The sequence below is a fragment of the Pinus tabuliformis genome, chromosome 1_1 (assembly GCF_031772625.1).
Source record: "Pinus tabuliformis cultivar Carrire ecotype Pingquan chromosome 1_1, CPIR1, whole genome shotgun sequence".
In the NCBI taxonomy this organism is placed as follows: domain Eukaryota; kingdom Viridiplantae; phylum Streptophyta; class Pinopsida; order Pinales; family Pinaceae; genus Pinus; species Pinus tabuliformis.
In genome coordinates this window covers 830,893,380-830,920,387 of record NC_142297.1, presented here as the reverse complement: position 1 = coordinate 830,920,387, position 27,008 = coordinate 830,893,380, and the positions used below count along the sequence as shown (strand labels likewise).

The following is a 27,008-nucleotide window of genomic DNA, read 5'->3' as shown; positions in this document are numbered from 1 at the left end:
ATAAAAAAACCTTTCTCACCATAAAATTAAAAGGCCCACTTAAACTCCACGTAACATATAACCTTTTATTTATGTTTTTTATAGACTTTCGAATACCAAAAAAAAAAATCTTTGCTTACACTTGCCCCACGTGATCGACAATAGTATTGACTCCTTCGAATTGCATTCCACCAAGGTTGACTTGGTCTTTTTAAAAAAGAAAACTTTCTTTGTGCTCTTAATTTTTTTTGATGTGAATTTTCTCTCGTTCCTCCCTGTACCAGCTACAACAGGTGCGACTCTCTTTAATTAGCCACTGGAACTCACTATGTAACGTCCTGCGGATGTGTGACGCGTTTGGGCGCCGGGCGAACTGGACGCGCGTGCGGGTAGGCAACGAGTTGGGGCGAACGGTGGTTGTGCGACAGGTGCGACAGACTTGCGACAATACTTGAGACGATATGTGATACAAATGAAATGCGATGGAGTTTATACCCGGATTAGAGCGTGGAGCGTTTAACTTGAGGCCGACTTGCGATGGCGGGCAGGCCGACTTAAAGTTGGGCGTTGAACGATGGCTAAGGGGTGTGTGAACGATGGTTGGGTGGTCGGCTGGGCAAGCCCCACCCACACTTGCGATGAGTATAAATGTAATGCGTTTGGAGAGCATTTGGACATCACGAATTCGATCATCACTTCGCACCAAGAGAAGAGTGCGTAGTCTTGTGCGCAGGAACAAGAGGAGGTAAAGGCGCATATCTCATGCGCACTTCTTGGTTTAGCCGCACGGTTTGGAAACGCACTTGGAGTTGGGTGAAGGCGTTGGGCAAGGTGTGCCCGGTGATCGGTTGAGGCATGCACGGTGAACGTGTAGCGCCCGTTTGTGCCAAGTCTTGGCGTGGGTGTCTTGGTGGCTCGGGTGAGCGCCCGCCCATTGTGCAAGTGTGCACGAAGTCTTGTTGGTGTGTTGGGTTGTGAAAGGAAGTGTGTCTCGGGTGGAGGCGCCCGTGTGTGGCGACTTGGAGACGCACCCAAGTTGGGCAAACGACATGATTGTGCGACAAGGTGAACGAAGGGTTGGAGAGTCGTGCGACGACCGTGTGGAGGTGCCGACGAGCTGGGCAACCGAGTTTGCTGAAGTTGTGAAAATTGACTAAGTGTAAATTTGGGGTTTCCCAAGATTTAACTTGTACATTGTAAAAGTGAAGATTGTATAAAATATTGATTCGGGCAGACTCATATTGCAGGGAGTTGCCCCTCCCTTTATATTGTTGTGCATTTCTCTTATATAATGCTGTTGATAATGAATGTGTATGGGTATTCATTGGTATAAAGGAACACATTAATAATACTTGGTTGCGAAACACAAACTAAGTAGGATAAGTGGAATGTTAGGCGTAGTCCACGAACATAAGAATTGGTGGAAAGCAAGTGTTCGGTGGTGCCGCACCTCGCTATAAGTGATTGGAAGACTACCGCAGGTGTAGGAGCGTGACAGTTGGTATCAGAGCTGGCTGATGACCGGGTTGACAATGAAGTGCTGATCCCACTGCACTATCGTGACAGTTGGTATTAGAGCTCATGGTTGGAGCTGGTGAACTAAATCAAGGAGCTGATTCTACGAAGACCGGAGACTTGGCAGGGAGCTCAAGTTTTGTAGGTGACAAGTGGAATATCAGGGTGATTCAGCTGAATGGTGAAATAGGTTTAGCATAGGAGAAGCTTCGTGCTTGGGCCAAGTTGAACGAAAAGGCATGGCAAGTTTGGAAGAATGCGAAGGGAAGCTATTGCTTACCTTATACAGGTTGAAGAGGTTGAAAGAAGAGAATCCTCGGATTCAAGAGTAGCTCAAAGTCTTAGAAAAGAATGTTGAGGACGAACTTCTTCAACTTGGTTGGACAATGGAGCAAGATAAAGTTGCAGATTGTGCTAACAAGGAAGAGGAAGCTGTGATGATTGAAGATGTTGCAGACATGACAACGATGGAGGATGAACTTGAGATTGATCAAGTTGGACTAGGATCGTGCAGTTTGCAGACATGGATGGATGAGGATACTCATATGGAGGAACCTCATGATGATCATGATGATGATGTAAGTACTATTGATATTTGCGTTTCACTTGAGAATTTGGTAGACGGACCGTATGCAGGGAAGAGCAAAGTCAGTTTTCCAATGCAGGGGAGCATCTTACCATGGATGTCTATGATGAGACCTTGTATGGAGAAGCAAGGATTGTTGACTGTTGGAAGACTTGTTGGGGTTGTTTGTGACCTTATGGCAGAAGGTGCAAAGGCCCGTGACAAGGGAGGAACATGATGATCATTGTGGAGGATTGGGTCATGATTTAGCCACTTTGTCTAAGTGCCCGACATGACTCATGGATAGATTGGAGGGCACACTCTTGAGATATGATGATGCTTGGGTGGACTTCTCATGGCCGAGACCAAGAGCAACTCTTGGTGGAACCTTTAGTGGGGAGCTATGATGGAAATGACTCGTGATGATGATGATATGGTTGGGTGACCGAGTTCACTAGACCGAAGATTGCAGACTTGGATAAGGATGGCCGATTGTTGTGATGGGTCCACTTGGTTAGACTACATGGGCAACTTAGTCATGGACATCAGCTGGAGACATGGAGCATGGCAGTCCTATGCAGGGACATTGTGTAGGAGCACTTGAAGAGGTGTCACTTATGGGCATCCAATGAGGAGTGCCGAGGCAGGGATGTTGTGCAGGTGGATTTGCTGATGTGACATGGACTTGGATGGAGTTATGAGCAGACTATGGAGAATTCCTACTACATGGAGAGTTGAGGCATCTTGCAGAGACCTTTGGGCCGAGACTTGTATGCTTGCTGAGATGTTGGTTGGGGATGGTTTATGGAGCTCATGATGACATGAGATTGTTGTGACTTTTGGGGACTTCATATATGGTGGACTTGGAGGATCTGATGCATTGAGGAGCTGAGGTCAGAGACTTTGATGCAGGTGCATACTTTCAAGTACATGCATGGGTATGGCTTGGAAGAGTGACTTGATGTGGAGGATCGATATGAGACACTTTGGAGTGATGGAGTTACAACGATGATGATGCCTTGGTGGCAACACTTGGGCATGGGTTGAGTCGAGACTTAACCACTTTTGACACATGGGAGCTGATTGATCTATGATCATGGGTAGCACATGGATAGATGAGACAGGTGTATACTTGTTTCTATGGCAGACTTGAGGGATGGCACATTGCAGATATGATGGAGGTTGCTTCATGGACCTGGATGTGGCACATCAAGAGTTGGAGTTTGATGAGATGATCTCTTCATATTGAGGAGATACACATATGGATGATGTTGGGATAGATGTGGCTGATTTCATGCAGCACATTGGTACCAAACATCATGGACAACATGTTCCAGATGAGATGAGGACTACTTCATGGACCTGAGCATGGCTTACACCTATATGGAGATGGATTCTTTATCGAGTTGAGATGTGATGGATGTTTTCATAAACGACTGATGATGGCATGAGGATGTTCACTCTCATGGTTTGAGCGTGACAGTTGGATTAGCTACCCAACTAGTTCAGACATGGGGTCGCGAAGTGTGCAGAGATGTGTTAGCATTGTGTTGGAGTATCATGGCAGCAATTCACATGATGACACATGATGAGGTCGACACGAGATGTTGCAGTGAGCATGTAGCTTGGATGGAGGGTACAACCTTCCATGATGGAGAGCAGCATGTGGAGATTGTGACAGGGTGATCGATGATCATGGATTGAGATGATTTCCGATGCATGACAGACTGATGGGGTGTATACCTTGGTATGGTGATCTTGGTGACAGATGGTTGCTGAGGCGAGACATGGTGGAGATCTGGTTCTAAATATGTTGCAGAGATGTTTGCAGTATGTGGAGGAGTTGACATCATGGCTATTGATGATCTTGGTGGATGGCTATTAGGATGGTATGTTGTCGAGGACGACAACGATTTCAGGTGGAGGAGGATGTAACGTCCTGCGGATGTGCGACGCGTTTGGGCGCCGGGCGAACCGAACGCATGTGCGGGTAGGCGACGAGTTGGGGCGCACGGTGGTTGTGCGACAGGCACAACACGGGTGCGACAGACTTGCGACAATACTTCATATGCGATACAAATGAAATGCGATGGAGTTTATACTTGGATTAGAGCGTGGAGCTTTTAACTTGAGGCCGAGTTGCGATGGCGGGCAGGCTGACTTAAAGTTGGGTGTTGAACGATGGCTAAGGGGTGTGTGAACGATGGTCGGGTGGTTGGCTGGGCAAGCCCCACCCACACTTGCGATGAGTATAAATGTAATGTGTTTGGAGAGCATTTGGACATCACGAATTCGATCATCACTTTGCACCAAGAGAAGAGTGCGCAGTCTTGTGCGCAGGAACAAGAGGAGGTAAAGGCGCATATCTCATGCGCACTTCTTGGTTTAGCCACATGGTTTGGAAACGCAGTTGGAGTTGGGTGAAGGCGTTGGGCAAGGTGTGCCTGGTGATTGGTTGAGGTGTGCATAGTGAACATGTAGCGCCTGTTTGTGCCAAGTCTTGGCGTGGGTGTCTTGGTGGCTCGGGTGAGCGCCTGCCCATCGTGCAAGTGTGTACGAAGTCTTGTTGGTGTGTTGGGTTCTGAATGGAAGTGTGTCTTGGGTGGAGGCGCCCGTGTGTGGCAACTTGGAGACACGCCCAAGTTAGGCAAATGACACGATTGTGCGACAAGGTGAACGAATGGTTGGAGAGTTGTGCGGCGACCGTGCGGAGGTGCCGACGAGCTGGGCAACCGAGTTTGCCGAAGTTGTGAAAATTGACTAAGTGTAAATTTGGGGTTTCCCAAGATTTAACTTGTACATTGTAAAAGTGAAGATTGTATAATATATTGATTCGGGCAGACTCATATTGCAGGGAGTTTCCCCTCCCTTTATACTGTTGTGCATTTCTCTTGTATAATGATGTTGATAATGAATGTGTGTGGGTATTCATTGGTATAAAGGAACACATTAATAATACTTGGTTGCGAAACACAAACTAAGTAGGATACGTGGAATGTTAGGCGTAGTCCACGAACATAAGTATTGGTGAAAAGAAAGTGTTTGGTGGTGCCGCACCTTGCTATAAGCGGTTGGAAGACTACCGCAGGTGTAGGGGCGTGACACACTACCTCCTACTCAAGGATTGTTGTTAACGACAGCTGCAACTGCTGAAAAAATTGTGACTATTGGTAGTGATTGATGCTCACACAGCGTGGTGATGCAGGTTGAGGGTGTGACTTCAGACACGCTCGCGAATATCTCTTGCGAGCGAGATATGCTCACATAGCGTGGCTTTTTTAGCTCTAACAATTAACTTTCTCTGCAGACCGCGACTGCGCTTTTCCCATACTCAGGTTGTTTGAAAGCTTTGACTTATTCTAGCTCTCATACCCATTTATTGGAAAGGTGGAGGAGACAAAGAATAAATAATTCACACATAAAACACGAGTCGCTCTTCGATTGATCACACAAAACATGAGGATTACAATGAACCTGGTTAAGGGTATTTAAAGTTTTTCAACTAGACACTCGCCTAAAATTTTTTGACATGCAATTACATGCAATCACACACTCAAAGTCGTCTATCACTTAACTAGACTTGACTCAATACTCAAACACTCAAACACTCAACCACTCAATCACTGCGTTAACTGACTCTCTATGTTTCCAACTCCTCATGCAGGAGTAATTATCTATTTTAACATAAACTATATTAACGATTGGGATTGTTTTTTTCCAAAATTACACCAAGTCAGCAACATTTTTAGGTTTGTTTCTTAACCCTATAAAACGAAGGGGAATACTTACGAAAGGAAATCAATTAACTTTGTTTTTATTCAATGATAATGTTGCTTTTTAAATCTTAAACACTGAGAAAATGGAATAATGTGCTTAGAGTTGACGGCGAGCCTTATTTGCTATGTTATAAACTTATATGTCCACTCCTCGATAATGTACTTGTTTTGATCTAAAGGTGGGCATATATTGCAGAATTATATGCCCAACATTGGCTAATGTACTTGTTTCGATCCAACGGTGGGCATATACTGCCCAAACGTATTTATGAGTCTACAGCATAGCAAATATCCTCAAGCCAAGGCATATACTGCCTAGGCGCATTTATGAGTCTATAGCATAGCAAATAAGGCTCACCTCAGCTCTGGCGAGCCTTATTTGCTATGCTATAGACTCATAAATGAGCCTGGGCAGTATATGCCCATTGTTGGATGGAAACAACACTTCCCATTGTTGGATCGAAACATGTACATTATCTAGTGGTATATACTGCACAAGCTCATTTATGAGTCTATAGCATAGCAAATAAGGCTCACCTTAGCTTTGACGAGCCTTATTTGCTAATTTGCTATGTGACCAGAGACGTGCAAGACAAAGCGAGCCTTATTTTCTATGATATAGACTCATAAATGCTTCTGGGCAGTATATGTCTATCATTGGATAATGTACTTGTTTCGATCTAACTGTGGGCATTTACTACCGAGGCCCATTTATGAGTCTATAGCATAGCAAATAAGGTTTGCTAATTTGCGATGCAAAGCCTTATTTGCTATGTTATAGACTCATAAATGTGTCTTGGCAGTATATGTCCACCGTTGGATCGAAACAAGTACATATCCCGCCCAAACACATTTATGAGTCTATAACATAGGAAATAAGACTCGCCTTTGCATGTCTATGGTCTCTGCTCGTCCTCCCCACACAAGCGCTGACAAGTTCAACTTGCTTTTGGATTCTGAAATGGATTAATTCACAAAGGGTATTTAAGTTAATATACAAAAATAAGATTTAATGATATTTCAAGTAACTCTTGGATTCTGAAATGGATATTTTCCTCTTTAATGTGTAAAAAACATTTCTTTTAATATACAAAAATAAGATTTTAATACACAAAAATAAAATTTAATGATAAATTTATTCATACAAATATAAATATAAATAATAATAATAATAATAAATTTAAAAAATATCAAACGATAAATTTATTCATACTGATATAAATAATAATAAATTTATGTCAATAAATAATAATAATATTACAGAATGGACCGTTTAAGCCCAGTGTTCAAGGAATATAAAAATATGAAAATGAACAATACCTCAGAGTGTAATACATTAGGAACTGGCATTCAGGGTGGTGACATGATTTAACTTCCCATTCTCAGCTCAGTTTCTCGATTTATGCTTCCGGCTCCAACATGTTCAAACCCAATTAAGCCTCCAACCTTTAGAACTTTACAATTTCACATATACAGCACACAAGAGACATAAGACATGAAACAGACAAGAAAGCAACCACCAATAATTCACCAGGATCATCCTTAAAAATTAGGTTCAGGTCGATTCATTGCATTCCAATCTGGCTTTATCCGCTATTTTTGCATGGCCAGACCTTTAAAATGAAATAATAATTCATCACATACCATTGATAAAAGTAAATGTGCTTTGAAATAATAATTCATCACAGACCATTGATAAAAGTAAATGAAAAGCACATTCGCTGAAAGCATATTTGATAACTCCGATAGCCCTGGTGGAATCACCAGGTTTTTCCAATATCACCAGTGGTGTGAAGGCGAATATTTCCGGGATGGCGTAAAATTGATCTCCGGCTGTAATACGAATATATCCCACAAACCACTAGAAGTGGAATTGGGGAGGATTCAACAGAAACTTATCAACACTGCGCCTTGAATGACCTAATCTAGCCCTCAAATGAGGCATCAAGGATCGCTCGTTGATCACAACCCTGCACAATTATTCTTCATAATTTTTTTTTTTTTTTAACTACATGGTGAATCGGTAACTGCCAGGCCTAATTTATGGGAGGCCCACAATCAAACCTCATAGCTGCCACTATAACACCAAGAGCATAACCAACCACCTGCAAGTCGGGTATACTAAGTTCCTATGATTTTAGCAAGAGCAGACTCACGGGAAAGGGGAATCCGCCCCTCTACCCGCCACCACAGCAGGTCATTGTACTCAATGAGATTTGAACTTCGGTCTCCCTGGGCTTCGCCCATTTGACTTGCCGTCAAACCACACATCACTGTACTATTCTTCATATTTATTATGGACACAAGGCTTTCTCACCTCGCCGGACAACGCAACGCTCATATATATATATATATATATATATATATATATATATATATATATATATTAAAATCTTAATTATATAATATTTTTATAAAAATATAAAGTTTTAATTTTTTTAAATTAAAATTTTATTTTTTAAAACTATAAACATATTTATATATTTTATTTGATTTAATATTATATTAATATTTAATATGTTATATTACATGATTTAGTGAATGCTTTTTTTACTTATGTTTAAAAAAATGATATACAAATATTTATTAATAAAGTAATTTAAAAATTACAAACTGTTTTTTGTTTTTTCATTTATTTTAATTTAAACATTAATATTAATATTAAATAAAAATAATTTATAAATTACAAACTTATAATTTATATTTATTTCTCTTTTGTTTTATATCCCATAAAGTTCACACTCCACCTCTCACATAATCTTATTTGGATGTTCATAGGGCCTAATGCACTCTTGCACATAAGTTCTCATAGACTCTCCTCTCATGAGTTAGTTTTACAAAAAAACTCAACATACAAAATATCCATGTCAATTTCTCTTACACACGCCCTTACAAGGCCTTTTGTAATACTTTCTGGGAGTTATAAATTTTGAGTAGGTGTATGATGGCTATGGATGGTGTTGCCCATATTGATGGATAAACATGTTCATTTCCAATTTGTACCCAAGTTTAGTATAATGGCATATATTAGAATATAAATATTTTCCATAGATAGTGGAAGGTGAAGAAACCAAGACTTTTAGTAGCTCCTTCTATTGAAGATGAGCCCATTGGACACTTAGGTTTTAGTGTCAGACTTAGTTCTCCTACTAGATATTAACATCTAAACTAATTTCTTCCTCTTCCTTTTGTCACATAATGCATTATTTTTCCTCTACAGTTAACCGTTTTGTCAAAATTTCATTGTGCACATCATGAAGATCACACAACAATGTTAGCTTCCAAAGTGGATCTTAATAGTCTAGATCAACTCCCTAGTACAAATTGTTACTCATATCTTAGTGAAGGTATGACTTGAAACCTCTTTATCCTCTTTTATTTAAGTTGTGTTGCTTGATATCTTCATGATCATCTTTGTAATTAAATTCAACATTTCCTACATGCCTACCTGATTACCTTTTAGATTTATGTGTTTTCCCTTTTGTATTTTCGTTGAGGGTTTCATCATTGGCATTCATTTTCATTTCCGATAATATTTTACCTATGTGAATTTAAAATATATGCACCCATGATTTTCTTTGTTGCATGAAGCTCCTAAATTGCCCACATACCAATGCTGGAAACTTCCAAAAACTTACAAATGCCTTAGAAACTTCTCAGAAACCCTAAAGTGCTCATGAGGTGCGTGGAACCCATAGGAAGTCTAAATAACCCTCATATATAGAAAATGAAGACAAGATAACTTCATTCATGTCTAAACCTACCTACAAATTAACCCATGTGTGTGTGTGTGGGGAAATGAAGACAATAATCTCATTCATATCTAAACCTACCTACAAATTTACCTACACATGCATGCATACAAACTTGCATATCATACATACATACATATATGCATGCATACATTCACCCATACATCCATGCATGCATGCATGCTTACAACCATATGTACATACATGCATAAAATACCATATATGCATGCACATAAATGCATATTGTTCATGCATACTAACGAGCTTTTTAATTACGTATAATTATCTTAGTGAGCAAGTGATTAATTGTACAATTAAATTATCAATCTGAGGTTCGTTTGGAACTTGTGAACTACCATGCACAACATATGCTTGTCCAATTTGTTATGTGTCATAAAGTTGTAGTAATACGGTAGTTATCACACTGCAAGATAAATATGCTTTCACAAGTCACTAATCTGACTAAACACACCACACTTTGGAGGAAATAATGTCCTCTTGTAGGAAAGTAAATCACAATTCATGAAAGTAAACACACTTGCATAAAAGTAAACACACCAATTGTTAGAAGTAACTTGCTCAAGTATAATGATATTCTTGGTTTGTTGTAACAAAGATGAAATGGCACATGTCCATGATGCGATGAATCACAAGTAAACAACCCAAAAACAACATTTAAACATCACACAACTCTCAATCATAAATTGTTACAAAAACAAAATAAACATCAGTTACATGCAAGTCACATACATCCATCCATTCATGCATGCATACAGAGTAAACATAAGCTACAGGAAAATTGATACATGCATGCATACCTACATGTACTCATATATCCACCCATGCATGCAGAGTAAACATGAGCTACAAGCAAGTTGATACATGCATGCATGTATACATGCATGGATATATCCACCCATGCATGCATGCATACATGTATGTATGTATGTATGTATGGATGGATGGATGTGTGTGTGCATAAATAAATGTAAACATGCATGCATACTTCCATACATACATTTATACACTTTTTTGCCACTTTTACACTTATTCTTATGCATTATATTGTGAAATAGTCATCTTTCATGCTAACATTGTTAGTTGGGAGCAAAAGTTAGTGTTTGTAACTCCTCCATGTTGTTGCAACCCCACAACAAGTGTTGTTAACTTACACATAGGTGTTGCAACTTCTTATACCAAGACAAGAAAGTGTTGCGACTCTCCTCCATGCCATTGCTACAACTCCTCTGTGTTGCTACAACTCTGGTGTGGTCACTAAAGGGAATGTTGCAACTTACCCATGATCAATGAAGCTACTACAATTCACAAATTCCTTCGACTTTGCATTGTTGGAACTTTGGCATACTATAACAGCTCGTCGATCAATAATTCAATTATATGCCCAACACAACTCTCTCATGATGGAAGGTAATGGAGGAAAATGGGTGACCAATTAAGGAGGACAACATAGTTTCCAACAAATCCTAGTTGATCTAAGTCAACCTTATAGAGTAAACATAAGCTACAAGCAATTTGATACATCCATCCATCCATCCATAGATGCATGCATACATACATAACATATATCCACCCATGCATGCATGCATGCATGTATGGATGGATGGATGGATGGATGTACACATACATGCATGTGTGTGTGCATAAATAAATACATACATGCATACATACTTCCATACATACATAGATACATGCATACATACATACATACAAGCATACACGCATACACATATATATGTGTGAACGCTTGCATGTGTGGGTGTGCATGCATGTGTGTGTGTGCATGTGTTTCTATGTATGAATGTGTGTTTGTATGTATGATTGTTTGTGTGTATGATGTATGTATGTGTGTGTGTACTTGTGCCATCTTATCCATTAATTATGTGTTTAATGTAATTTTTAGATCCCATAATTTAGCTAAGTGTTAAACCATACAAATAAATTTAGATACTATATATTTATCACCCATGATGATTTTAGAGGTTCTAAGATATTTGTGTTCACAACATAATTAAGACCATATATTACTTATTTTTACTTATTAATAGCATGTGTATGGATGTGTATACCCTTAATTCCCACAAGTTCAAACCCCATCACTTGTAGAATATCCCATGACATTATCATATTGTTTCCTTGCAAGTATCTTCATTCATTAATGATTCCCTTCTTCTATCTATACTTTCTCCATTAATTGTTAGACCCTATTGTGGTCTTTTCTATCTTGTTTTATATTTGCACTCTTCTCTGAAACCCTTAATGTCTCAATAAATATGTCTTCCCTTAATTCATTTTCTATGCTTCTAATAGCTACTTATTGTGCCTCAGGATTAACATTGTCAATTCCTTGTCTCCAAACTAATATTTTTGTTCACGAGTCCTTTAGTTCTTTCCTAGATTAAGGATACCACCACTTTCCATTAAATGGAGATGCTTTGTGATTTAATTTCCATACATTTTCTTTGTTTTTGGAGACCCTTTTGATTGGGCTAAGTAGCTAGAGTAAGGAAATTGCAATATTCACTGGATATAATTATGTTTACCTCCCTTACTGACTAAAGAACCTACCTTTTACAAATATTTCCTAGCTTGCTCCTTTTGTTTTGCCAATTGGAAGTTTAACAAAACTTAAAATGAGCATTGTTAATTATAAGTACTAATGAGTAGCTAGATAAGGTGGAATCTATTGAATCAATATGTAAAACTATCTTATTTTAGAACAAATTTATACGATAGGGAACTTTATATTATTGTTCAGAGATAGAGCAGTTATATTAAAAGTGCCACCACTCGCACTATGAATCCTAACCTAAAGGGAATTCATTCCTTTCATAGATTGATTAATTGAACTGTTATGGAAGGGGAACGATACATCACATGGTGGGATTAATTGTGGACAGAATGGATGGGAAATGATCCATGAAGATTAATTGAACTAAAATCATAGAGTTTAGGCTTCTGTGATCCATATCAAGTTTGTGAGAGATTTTTCAGCGAAAATCACATGGAACATCATTTGTCGACGCGTTTCGAACCAACTAGTGTGGTTCATCGTTAGGACGATGAACCACACTAGTTGGTTCGAAACGCGTCGACAAATGATGTTCCATGTGATTTTCGCCAAAAAATCTCTCACGAACTAAAATCAAATTGCATTGTACTTTAAATCATAACTTAAAAAGTATTCCATAGTTGATAACTTTGAATTTCCAAGGAAAAACAATCCATAATAGTAAGTTTTCATAGAGACAAGTTAGGGAAAGCATTCCATGCGTGAGAACCTTTCATAAAGAGAGCTATTATATATACAATGCCTTTACATGTGTTGTGAGTTTGAGTAAGTTGATCTTTATCATTCATAAAGAAAGGCTATTTCACAAAGGTTTACCTAAAAAAATATTTGGTGTATTTTTCTCTTTGCTCCAATTAGGCATATTCGCTTTCTTGTTGGTCCTGCAACATTGTAATAAGTATTTGCACTATAATTTTTCTCTTATCAACTTATTTTTAGTCTCCTATTTCTTTGATGGCTTCTGCTCTTTGCTTTGAACCTCTTCTTAGCCTCCCTTTGGCCACTTGACCCTCTTATTAGGATTTTTAACCATATTCTAGAGCTATTAGCATCTCTTTGACTCTTGTTATAGCTCAATTCCTACTTTGAGTCTTGTTAACTTGATTCATATCTTTCACACCCTTTTCAATAAAGTGAGCACACTCCTCTTACTCAAAGATTCATTTCCCTTGCCTCCAATGTTCAAAACATTTTTGGAGTTGTTTCTTGGCCTCAGGGGCACCTTTTCCCTCCTTCTCTTAGACTATGATCCTTGTTGATGGATAGTTTCCTACTATTGAGGAGAAACACTCCCTTTTGTTTCATTTTTTTTTTTAAGTTTCTTTTCCATCCATGGCTTCTCCCTTTTATTTTATAGGTTTAGCACTAAGGGAGTGAATTGGTGACTTTTGTGGCTTCCATCACAACATTTGGAACCTATATTCTGAATATTTTCATAAATCTAATCCACATGTTCCTCTATTTTCTAGGGGCCATCCCCATTAATTTTCTGAATAATAGTGGGAAGCTTCCATTTGTGGAGATCAAGTTAGGGTTTTCATTCTCATCCCCTTATGCATTACTTGAAACCAAACATATTTGGAATATGGCAACTTTCTAGTTTCACCCATGCTTCCATCATTGCCTCTTGCTTGTACCTTCCCTTCAATTTCTTCTATTTTGACCTACTTCCCTTTCCCTATTATTTATTGGATTGGTGCTTGAACCAAGATGGAGGGAGAATAATACACATGCACTCAACACTATCAAATGTTGCACTAACAAATGATTGGTTGGAGCTTCCAAACCTTTGAATTTGACAACATTCAAGGATTCTTATTATTTTTCTCTCTTTCTATTAAATCAAGTATTTTGTTTTCCTTTCCATTAAATCACCCTTGTTTTGTGGTTCTCCATGAAAAACATAAGTGCCAATGAGTTTCCCACCCCTCTCTTTATTGTAATTTATATGGTCTTCTTATTATTTTTTGAAAGTTGTTATAAGTTGTATTTCATTAAAGCTCCCATATTTTGTACAATATAGTGATTTATCTCATTGGAAACAATGTGTTAAGGAACCTATTCTGTTTAGATTTTGTCATGGGATGTTTTAAAGAATGTGAAGGAATATATTTCCCTTCTCTCTTTTACTTCCATGCACTAGACTAAATAGGTTAGGTAGGCTTACACAAACCATTTTAGTTTCTTTGACAATGGCATATGAAAAACATGTGCAACATAATGTAAAATCTTTAAAATATACACAAATCCAACAAATTTTTCTTATGCCACTATTATCCATAGAACTTGTATGGCCTATGATAGTTCTTGTGTCATCCACCTTCCTTCACAATATATTAGGTACCACATCTCCCAAACTATTTGCTACATTTTTGGTAACTAAACCATGGACCCAAAACACATCTCAAGCTTGTTCATCCTTTTGGTTGTTCTTAATTGGTTGAACCCACCATATTTGGGTTGCATTCATTCTTCCTCAAGGAAGATGCTTTCTTACCCCATTATAGTATTCCTTTTATGGGTGAATTATACTCCCCACAAAGACCCCCCATGTCCCTTTTGGGTTCCTTCATCCTTAGTTTTTTCCAATAGGTCCTCCTAGTTCTTTTGCTAAGGATTTTGTGTTGGTGAAATCTCCTATTTATTTGTGTTCCTCTGTTGGGCCTCAAATATGCTCATTTTTCCACCATACAAATACCACTATTCATAACCTAAATTCCTATGTTTTTAACTCATTTCATACCATAATTTCACAAGTTGCTGCCAATTCATATCTTACACTTCGTGGTTGATTATCATTAGTTTTCTTAACTTTTAAATGGTTGACTTTGCTATGATTTGCTAATGATGGTTTTTCCAAATTCATTTACTATAGGGATTCATTTTCGAAATTCTTCATAAGTCAATTAAACTAGTTGCTATAGGTTAAGTACGGAATGACTAAACTCATAAAGATTAAAATCTCATTTTTTGACTAAATGAAGAAGAATATCGGGATTCTGAGTCATGGATCTTGTTCAAAATACCCTTATTCAGGTAATCCATAATTCGTTTGTCAAAATTCATCACCACGAATAAGTTATGGTCAGTGCAATTCTTAAGTATAGAATCAGTGCCAAAATTTTGCGTTAAGTACAAAAAATCTGGGTTTGACGGTTTTGGCGACCAGCCACGTGGAGGACCACAAATGGGACACTTGGTTACATGTTTTAGAAGATTTTCATTTGCTTATCTTCGATCTACTTGGCTCTGATCTTTTTTTTACTCCACTTAGTTAATTTGTTGCAACTATTCAACCATTGACATTCCAAAATAAGTCCTTCTTATTCTCAACATGGAATCAATTTCCTCGGTCATGTTATGATCAGGATAAGTTCACATTGTAATATTTTTGAAGACCATCCGAGAGATTTTATATGGCTTAACTTAGTTCCAATTTCATATCTTTACTTTTCTAACTCAATTTGTTACATATATTTTCCATCGGTTGAGCTCTATATAAAGCCCGATGTTTTTGTATGCGAGGGAGGAGATGCGTAGTTTTCTATAAGGAAGATATACGCTCAGAAAAACTATTGGTTGTGGCATATTTCTTATTGATGTCTAAACTGATGTGTCATTGAACTTAATAGAATTCTGGTTTCAACATTTATTTTTCTGTAAGTATTATGATTTCTATTTTTTTTTAAACATTGAGCTAGTTTAAGACTTGCTCTAGGAAGGGGAAAGGGCCCACCACAACCTGGAGCTGAGTCATGTGATCATTATAGATTGTAGGAAGTGTGTTTTACTGAAACTCATAGATTTATATTTCATTTTAAAGGTGTTTCCTAAATAGATCTCAAATTTCTTGTATTTTGTACTTAAATCACTTACTCTGTTCTTTAGATTTAAAAAGAATGCATTTTTTCTAGATCTTTATGAATAAAGGGATTGTATTGATTAATGTTTTATGTGCATGGATCATTTTTCAGTGAAATTTCCATGGTCATGAATACTTAGAAGAACACCCAATTTCGATAATAAGAGTGTCATGAAATCCAATTGGATTCAGCTTTGTAATTATGAATTATGTATATTTCTTAATAATGCACAACTTCTGTAGCATTGTGTTTTACATAAGAGTGCCTAGAAGTAGTAAGGTAGGACATTAATCATTAATGAAAACTGTAGCGAGATCATATAGATACCATAAGTTAATACTCTTGTTGTAGAAGTTGCTTATTGATATTTTCTGAGTTCATTGGAAATAGTTTTAAACTAGATATAAGCCTTGATCTTTGAAGTATTTTAAGTTTCAGTGTGTTGATTTTGATAGCGTAAACATATTAATTTGAACTTGTAATTTGATCTCCTTTGAAGTTTCGCAGAGATAAAGGTGTGAACGAAATAGGATTAAGAAGTTAATTAGAAAGTCTTAGATGCCCCGGGGATTTGAATCAATTTCATTTGAATTAGTTTCGTTTGGATTTGAATTGTTTTATTTGGGTTTGAATCGATTTCGTTTGGATTTGAGTTAGTCTCATTTAGTTAGGAGTTGATTTTGTTTAGATTTTCATTACTTAGATTGAGATCAAAATCATTATTGATCTTGTTTGTATAGAGATTTTCGTTACTTAAATTGAAATTAAAATCGTTATTGACCTCGTTTGGATTGAGATTTTCATTACTTAGATCAAGATTCATATTGTTGTTGGTCTTGGATTGAGATTTCCATTACTTATTAAAATCGTTCGAATAGTGATCTATCTTGTTTGGATTTCCTTTAAAATCGTTTAAATGGTAATTTGTATTGCTTGGGTTGTGATTAATATTGCTTAGATATTCATTAGAGTTAGTTTCATTTGAACAGTGATTAGACTTGCTTGAATAGTGATTTGGATTGCTTGAGCATGTTTTTATCAAAATATTACTTTCAAACTAGTAACATAAATTCCGTACTTAATTTAGGAACAAATTTTAGATTTCATGATGTTAGTTTAGGTTAGATGCTCTGATCCTACTTTATCTGCGCTTGTGCCTCAAAGCTTATGAGTCCCAGATTGATAATTTAATGTTGGAATTATAAGACATATAATTTCCCCAACATTTTTGGCATTGTTGTTGGGGAGGTGCTAAAGGGATTGGAGTGTAGTTGTTGTGTGGTGAGGATTTTGCAAGACAATCAAAGGGAAGAGAGTGTACGGTAAGACATGAGTGAAGAGCCACACATCCACTATGGTGGGGTTGCTCCAAAGTTTGGTTGTCCAAGTAAGCAAGTTTGGTAAGTCTTATTGCAATTAGTAGTTTTAATTCATTTAGATTAAAATTTCAAGCTCTTTAAAGATAAAACATTTTTGGGGTGTTGTAAGAACCCTTGTGTATTGATCCATGTTGCAAGACAGGGATCATCAACCAACAGGAGAAATTCAAGAATTATTGAGATTGAAGAATGTCCCTCGAAGTACTTTCTCAAATCCTAGCAGTAGCTAGGATATCTGCCCCCCAAGAAGAGTTCATCTTGACCACATTCAGTAAATTATCTATCTCTCCACAGCCAGAAAAGGATTTGGAAGTCTCCCTTGATTCCTCCTGCCTATCTACCAAGGAGATTGATAAATCATGTACCAAATATTACGGGGAGCATCCAGCTGAACCTGAGATAAAATAACTTTCACCATGCCCAACAATAAGCCTTGTATGCATTCCAGAGACCAATTATCCAAGTTTGACTGGCATGACCAAGGAGGAATTTCATAGTGGACCAAATGAAGAAATGGTCCAATACCATCAGGATTACATCGAGAATTGGTTCTAGAACAATCCAGTCAAAGTACCATTATCGTCTTCAAATACTCTTTGTATCACATATTTGAAAACTACTGATTTTTCATGCTCATGTACCTTCTAAAGTTTATATGTTAAATCGAGGCATGAATATATCTTTGTACCTGATCTGCACATGGCTTCATTGGAATTACTCTTTCACTTGAAAGAGGATGTCTCTTCTCTAGTAGAGTAGGAAAGTTAGTATTGTAATAAATAAATAAATGAAAATAGTAAATAAAAAAACAAGTCCTTTTGTGAAAATCAGTTTGTCTGGCGCAACTCGATAGGGACTTTGCTTGAAAACCAGGTAACTCGTGGGAAAGGTTCCCAATAAAGTTTGTAAATTTGTATGAGTTCTTCGTATAATGTATCTTTCAATTCATTATGTTTATACAAGAGTTGGTTGATGTGGGATCCCTTACAGCCCACCTGCCAACAAGCCTTGTCCCATCGACATCAACACATTATCTGAGACCACGTTTAGGGTTAGATAAGATACCTGGGAGCCTTCATGCCTTAATGGAAGGTATCCTTGTCATCTACTAAAGAAATACATCAATTTTTCTTGGTGGGTGAATTCTACAGTCTATTTGACTTCGACAAATCCATTCATGGTTGATAGAATGTACCTAGTGCCTTGATTCCCATTGACATCAAAGGTGGGATATCTTACATTTGTTAACGAACCTCTTCAATGGTCGGTAATCCAATGGTTCTTGCTTATGTTCGACATTGACACCATTTATTCACATATGCATGATTGAACATGGGTATGCAACGGTTGAAGACTATATGGTTTTGTGATCTTAACACATATTTGTAGTAGTTTGGACCTTTGTTTCAACCTTCCATGTTCATTTGCAGCAGTATATTCATTTCAGTAACGGTTGCCATATAGCAGCCTGACCATTCATTTGCAGCAACAATCACCTTTCCTCTGTTGTTTGGGGACATACAACTCCTTAGGCATGGGGGAGAAGGGGACCTTCAGTTCATCCTTCATCCTTCTTCAGCAGATTAGATCAAAATTCACATAAGCTCCAACCTAGTGAATCCATCTTCCACTTCAACCTGCAGCACCAAGCACATCAACAATAAAGGTAAAAATTGAGGTAAATTTGGCTTAAGATTCTCTAATTCATTAGAAGGTTTAGGAAACTTAATGATTCACCACTTCTCATTCCATGCATTTTATCTTTCATAAATCATCATCCTTCTGTTTTCCTTCCATTTTCCACTCATAATAAAAATACTTAGGCTCTAATTACAAGACCATGTTAAAAGAAAATCCTTATGATATATTAATAAAGGCAATCTCTATAGTGTCTTCTCCTCCCATCATAACAAGAATTCTATCCGGAGGATGAAATCATTACTGCCATAAAATGATAAAGGAAACCACTTATAAGCACTAGCCTCGTGATGACAGAGTATGCAAGCACCTATTCACATACCTACCATCTCCATCACCACCTCATTTCATCCATTATCTCTTCCTCATCCATCCCTTTCTTGTCCTCAATTTTTATTTCTCCGAAAATTAATATGATATGTTAAATGTGAAGAGTGTTGCTACATCCCCAAATATTCAAGTAGTGCTACTCCAAAAGAATCGACACTTCCAAATATTCAAGCAATGCTGCTCCACAAGAACCAACACCTCCAAATATTCAAGCAATGTTGTCCCACAAAGAACCAACATCTACAAAACAATGTCAAGAATCTATTAATGAGCAAGGGATTTGTTTGCATGAGGACATGCAAATCCACAGGCATGGGGGGATGTTGGGCCTCAAATATGCCCATTTTTCCACCATACAATACCACTATTCATAACCTAAATTCCTATATTTTTAACTCATTTCATACCATAATTCCACAACTTGTCGCTAATTCATATCTTACACTTCATGGTTGATTATCATTAGTTTTCTTAACTTTTCAATGATTAGAGAAGAATTTGTTATGATTTTCTAATGATGGATTTTCCAAGTTCATTTACTGCAGGGATTCATTGTCGAAATTCTTCATAAGTCAATTAAACTAGTTGCTATAGGTTAAGTACGAAATGACTAAACTCCTATAGATTAAAATCTCATTTTGTGATAAAATGAAGAAGAATCTCTAGATTCTGAGACATGGATCTTGTTCAAAATACCCTCATTCAGGTAACTAAGAAATCATTTGTCAAAATTCATCACCACGATGAAGTTATGGTCAATGCAATTATTAAGTACAAAATCAGTGCCGAAATTTTGCGTTAAGTACAAAAAATATGGGTTTGATGGTTTCGGTGACCAGCCACATGGAGTACCATGATTGGGAAAGTTGGTTGCATGTTTTAGAAGATTTTCATTTGGCTTATCTTTGATCTACTTGGCTCTGATCTATTTTTTATTCCACTTAGTTAATTTGTTGCAACCATTCAACCATCGACATTCTAGAATAAGTCCTTATTATTATCGACATGGAATCAATTTCCTCGGTAGTGCTGTGATCGGGATAAGTTTAGATTGCAATCTTTTTGAAGACGAGCCGAAAGATTTTATATGGCTTAACTTGGTTCCAATTTCATATCTTTACTTTTCTAAGTTAATTTGTTACATCTATTTTCCATCGGATGAGCTCTATATAAAGCCCAATGTTTTTGTATGTGAGGGAGGAGATGCATAGTTTTATGTAAGGAAGATATACGCTCAGATAAACTGGTGGTTTTGGTATACTTCTTATTGATGTATGAAGTGATGTGTCATTGAACTTAATAGAATTCTGGTTTCAAAATTTATTTTCCTATAAGTATTATGATTTCTATTTATTTTTAAGCATTGAGCTAGTTTAAGACTTGCTCCGGGAAGTGACAAGGGCCCACCACAACCTGGAGCCCATTCCTGTGATCAGTATAGATTTTAGGAATCATGTTTACTGAAATTCGTAGATTTATATTTCATTTTAAAGTTGTATCCTAAATAGATCTCACATTTCCCGTATTTTGTACGTAAATCACTTGCTCCGTTTTCTTTAGATTTAAAAAGTATGCATTGTATCTAGATCTTTGTGAATAAAGGGACTGTATCGATTGATGTTTTTTGTGCATGAATAATTTTTCAATCAAATTTCCATGGTCATGAATAATTATAAGAACACCCAATTTCGATAATAATTGTGTCATGAACTCCAATTGGGTTCAGATTTGTAATTCTGAATTATGTACATGTCTTAATAATGCATAACTTCTATAGCATTGTGTTTTACATAAGAGTGCCCAAAAGTAGCAAGGTAGGACATTAAGCATTAATGAAAATTGTAGTGACATCGTATAGAGACCATAGGTTAATACTCTTGTTGTAAAAGTTGCTTATTGAGATTTTCTGAGTTCATTGGAAATAGTTTTAAATTAGATATAAACCTTGATCTTTGAAGTCTTTTAAGTTTTAGTGTGTTGATTTTGATAGCGCAAAGATATTAATTCGAACTTTTCATTTGATCTCCTTTGAAGTTTTGTAGAGATAAAGGTGTGAACGAAATAGGATTAAGAAGTTAATTAGAAAGTATCAGATGCCCCGAGGATTTGAATCGATTTCATTTGAATTAGTTTCATTTGGATTTGAATTAGTTTTATTTGTGTTTGAATTGGTTTCATTTTGTTTTTAATCAGTTTCATTTGGATTTGAGTTAGTCTCATTTGGATAGGAGTTTATTTTGTTTAGATTTTCGTTCCTTAGATTGAGATCGAAATCATTATTGGTCTTGTTTGTATAGAGATTTTCATTACTTAAATTGAAATTAAAATCATTATTGACCTCATTTGCATTGATATTTTCATCACTTAGATCGAGATTCAAATCGTTGTTGGTCTTGGATTGAGATTTCCATTACTTATTAAAATCATTTGAATAATGATCTATCTTATTTGGATTTCCTTTAAAATCATTTGAATGGTAAATTGTATTGCTTGGGTTGTGATTAATATTGCTAAGATATTGATTAGAGTTAGTTTCGTTTGAACAATGATTGGAATGGCTTGAATAGTGATTGGGATTGCTTGAGCATGTTTTATCAATAGAGTAGTTTCAAAATAGGAACAAAAATTCCATACTTAATTTAGGAACAAATTTTAGATTTCATGATGTTATTTTAGGTTAGATGCTCTGATATTGCGTTACCTGTGCTTATGCCTTGAATCTTATGAGTCGTGGATTGATAATTTAATGTTGGAATTATAACACTTATAATTTCCCCAACAACCTCTAAATCTACTTTAAGTATGATGTGGATCCGTTTGGGTAATTGGTTCTCTTGATATTCATCTTTTTTAGACCTTATCTCTCTTGAATTTACCACTCTAATTGGGTACAACAACACTCTTAGTGCCTCCATATTTTGAGGGAATTGGATGAAAAAAACATGCTAATGGTCCTGAAGTCTGCCAACTATTCTTTTATTATTTTCCCTGGCATTTAATTGATTAGGAACCTCCCAACAAGTGTCACACCAACCAATTCCAACACTTGATTCATTTTTATACTCTCTCCTAACACCAAATTCACCAAGTTCTTTCTTCTTCCTTATGCATTTCCATTTTTTAGAGGCCTTTCTTCCCTTAGTTGTCTTAACAACTACTTAGGTCAACCCCCCTTTGATAACACTGCACAAGAACCATAGACTCACCTGGAACAATATTAGAGATTTCCTTAAGTAATACCCCACTCATCACTTTAGGAGTTAAAGAGGAACTAATAAGCACTAAATGTATCCAAACTTTTTTCAAACCCCCACAAACCACAAGGAAGGATTCTACTCTAGGTCTCCTTAGCTTGAGAACCCCTACATCAAAACCTTAGTAAGTAATGCTTTACAACCTCAAACAAAGGTTTTACCTAAGGCTCTAGATGATAAAACAACTAAATGTTTGATTGTAATAAATTGTTGTAACCTATTCATGAGTTACGGTCATTGCCATATGGAAAACCTTGGGAGTGTTCCCTTCTTTGAAGCATGTAATCCAAAGAGTCTTTATTCAAAAACCCCAAACGCTTTAACTCCTCTCCACCTACTACTACATATAGGGCTAAATTCCAACAACATAGCTTGACAGTATGGTCCGTACTGCTGCAAATTACAAAAAGATGTCATCTTTTTTTTTCTAATCAGCTCACGCTCATCAAAAGATTGACAAAATATGCTGAAGTAATTGGTCTTCTGACAATTTTCCTAGTTCATCAAAAGACCAATGGTTAGTGGGATATAAAAAGCAGATACAAATCCTTAAAAAAATTTTGTATAGTGTATCCATATAATCATTTAGATTTATGATCGATTTAATCATTAAATAGCTTGACTGCCAAATATTAATGACACTAGCTAACAAATGATAATTTCAACATTTTCAAGTGTGTTGATGTATTTTAGAAACATCCATTAAACCAAAACCTATGGAAAAGAAGCTAAAGAAACAACTTGGTCTTGCTTTAACTACTTTTGTGAATTCTTTGTGACACCAAGACAACAAAATTCTCATAACCCTGAATCAAAGCAAATTTGAATCCAAAGCAGGAATAACAGTAAAGGAGAATACAAAGAAGACCGAAACTTATGAGGTTTTCAACGAAATGTCATCAAAAAGTTATTTTTGTATCTAGATGTTGATCAAGTCTAGGATTGTTTTGGGCATTAATTGTTACAAAGAAAATCAATTAAAAAAGGCTACCTAATTTGTCTATAGTTTCTAAATCTATATCAAATTTCATTGCGAATCTTTTTTGAGCATTTAGTTGCGCAAAAAACCATTCTAACGAGAACCACAAAAGGGTATCTGTGTGTGGATATTTTGTTCAAGCATTTGGATTTTCATTAAACTCTATCTTTAAGAATTGGTTCTAGAGAGTTCAATGTACCTCCAATGGAATTTCACACTAGTGGCGACATCCTTGTATCCCAACCGAGAAGTCCTTCAAACCCTACTTCAACCCCAAATGAGGCCTATCAATAACCCAAGTTTTTAATTCATGTCATTTGATGTTTGATCTGTGCCCTCATCATTTGCTCCACCTCCTTCCTATAGAGGGAAAACTTTGAAGCCTTCGAAGATGAGCTACCCCTTCTAGAGGATATGGGGATCAATACCCATCTCATAACAAATAAGACTTTAAACCTTTTGAATCCCTTCAGAGTGAATCCTAATCTAGATGAGAATGCAGACCTTTTAGGGCCTTTTTTGTTCTATATAACATTTAGGCTTTGCGAGCTTCTAGGAGGAAAGCTTCACTTTGTGGTAATTTTGGGTTGGATGGCAATCACTTCCCTGCTCCTCTATTTTGTGTTCAATATGTTGGCAGGGAGAAATGGTAGCTTGGATCTATATGAATGTCTCAGGTTTGTCGGCTATTGTATGACGTCAATGGTGATTTTCTCAACATTTTCACTTTTTATCCTTCCTTGAGGACTTGTCATGTTTTTAATGGCGTCATCGACCATGCTTTGGTGCACAAGAGCTTGCAGTAGTTTATCGATTATCTTGACACCTCACGGGGATGAACACCAAGGCTTGGTGGCATATGCTTGCAGCTTGATTTACATGTTGTTCTCTCTCTTGGTGATTTTTTGAAAGGTATTTGTTTCAGTGGCACAAATATTTTGTAGTAATTTGTGGGAGTGGGATAGGTGGTGAAAATTTCAACTTTATTTGTGGGATTTGTAAAAAAAAATTATTGTCAAGTTTTTGTAATGTTACATGGAATATATTTTTGAAAATGATAGAACATGTGAAATTGTTTTGATTTTTTACAATATTAACAAAATTTTGTTGTCTTTATGGTAGTCATTATGATCTCTCAGCTTAATTTTATTTTATTTTTGGGATTTCTTTATTTTGTTAAGATAGATCTATAATTCTAGACAAACCAGGAGAAAATTGCCCTCAACAAACTACTTGTTAGCATCGGATAGATTTGGTGTTAGAACTATATTGTTATATTTCCTTGTAACTAGTAATTTCTATGTATGATTGTTGTATGTAAGTCTCTTGATGGTGTGTGGTAAAATTGATTGCCATGGGAATATATTGGACTCGTGTGAATGGCACACGAAACTATTGCATTATCTTACTTTATCTAGTTATATGCTAAAAACTTGAGTATGTTGTTCATCTGCAATGTCACTAATGACACTTTAGTTTTCATATGTATTATGTCATGATTGCACATAAAAAGTGAGAAAAATGCTGCGAAAATTTAGTTGTTGGTGGAGTTTAAATTTCACCCCTATTTGACCTTAGAAAAATAATTGGAGACTACTTGATGACTATTTTTTAAGTCAACAAACAAGGATTTTATTAATGTATAAAAGAGAGCACTTAGACCTTGGATCCCAGTTTTGTAGTTTAGAAATAAAATGATTCCTAGTCCATATCCATGTTTTAAGTGGTCCAAAAGACAAAGAAGGCTCATTGTGGGTGATGGTTATGTCACGATTACTAAAGGTGAAAGCATTAGAAGAGTTTTTGAGCATGCATAAGTAAAATAGGAAGAAGAGGTAATTACAATGATGTATGGATTCATAAAATTCATACTATATGTCTTGAGTCAATCTATATACTAATATCATTTTATGACATTCTAGGTTATTTATGCTAATATCAATGTGACAATACTCTTTTACTGATGCACATGATTAACATGAATGTTAAGATGAAGATTCAAATGATAAGGAGGGAAATGATCTAGATGTTGAAGGCTCACTGCCACAAAAGCATGCAAAGAGTCCTAAAATTGCTCAAGATTTCCTTTTGGATGCTACAATTATTATCTTCAAAGAGCATGTAATTATTTTCTTGCTCATTCCATTTAGTCATGAGCTAGCAATGATTCTTATGTCTTTGTTTCATTCAATAATTTGTTTTTTTGTCTTACACAGATTCAATAGTAGTTGTTTGGGATGAGTTTTTTAGTTTGTTGTATTTTATAACATCCCTTGAGTTTGATATCTTATCTAGCATATAACATTTGTTAGGGAATTCCATTCCAGGAACCGATCGCAAATGAAAGGTGCGACACACATACACACACACACACACACATGGTAAGAGTGAGGACATGTTTCCATAAGTAAAATAATTCCCCATCCCTTTTTCACTTTCATCCACATCTAGATCAATGGTACTCCTTTACGTTTCGAACCACATAGGCGCTAAGCACGCAAAACATTCAATCAAATTCGTGCTTCTAGCCAAAAGCTAGCGACCATCACCACCCTAGTGATGAACAATTTTTGACAGATATTTTGCGTTTTACTTGAATGATATTTTACATGTGCACAATTTCTTCAATTTCCAATTGTTGTTTCTTAAAATAGAGTTTGTTGTTTCCCAAGTGTAGCTTTTATTCTGTTTATGAATTAACTTATTGTAGTATGGGTGAATGAATGCCAGGTTACTAGAGTTATAATCAAATATTTCCTTTGTTGTTTCCTAATAAAGTTCATAAGTTGAAATTGTTTCCTAAAATAACATTTTCGATTAGAATACATTTCAGTTGCAAGTGTTATAACTATCTATTAGATTTCTATTTTGTATGTGTGGTTCTAATTCGATTAAAGGCATTGTCATCATTAATATCAAACCCACCTGTTGAAGCTAGTAGAAACCAAAATCTAACTAAGGTTCTAGTTACGCCTCCATTTCTAGAGAGACTAAACTTAATAAAACAACTAGCACATCCCGCATTTGATCTAGTTGGGGAATTTCAAAATATGTGTGTGAAAATTCCTCTCGTACAGGCTATTAAAGATGTACCCATTTATGCAAAGAATATCAAATAATTGTGTGTCAAGAAGCAAGCAAGGAAGCTTAAAGACCCTCCCACTATCCATGTAATTGAGAAATTGTCTGATTTAATCATAAGGCAACAAGTTCATATGAAATATGATGACCCTGGGAATCCTATAGTCACTTTAAAAATTCAGGACACCAATTTCCCAAATACTTTAGTAGATTTGGGAGCTTCAATTAATATCATGACATTAAAGAC

General features: G+C 36.4%; 1 pseudogene; it reads left to right on the top strand.

Moving 5' to 3' along the window:
- The first annotated feature begins 461 nt into the window (after nucleotides 1–461).
- On the top strand, nucleotides 462–24,589 carry LOC149216686 (uncharacterized; annotated as a pseudogene).
- Nucleotides 24,590–27,008: the final 2,419 nt, after the last annotated feature.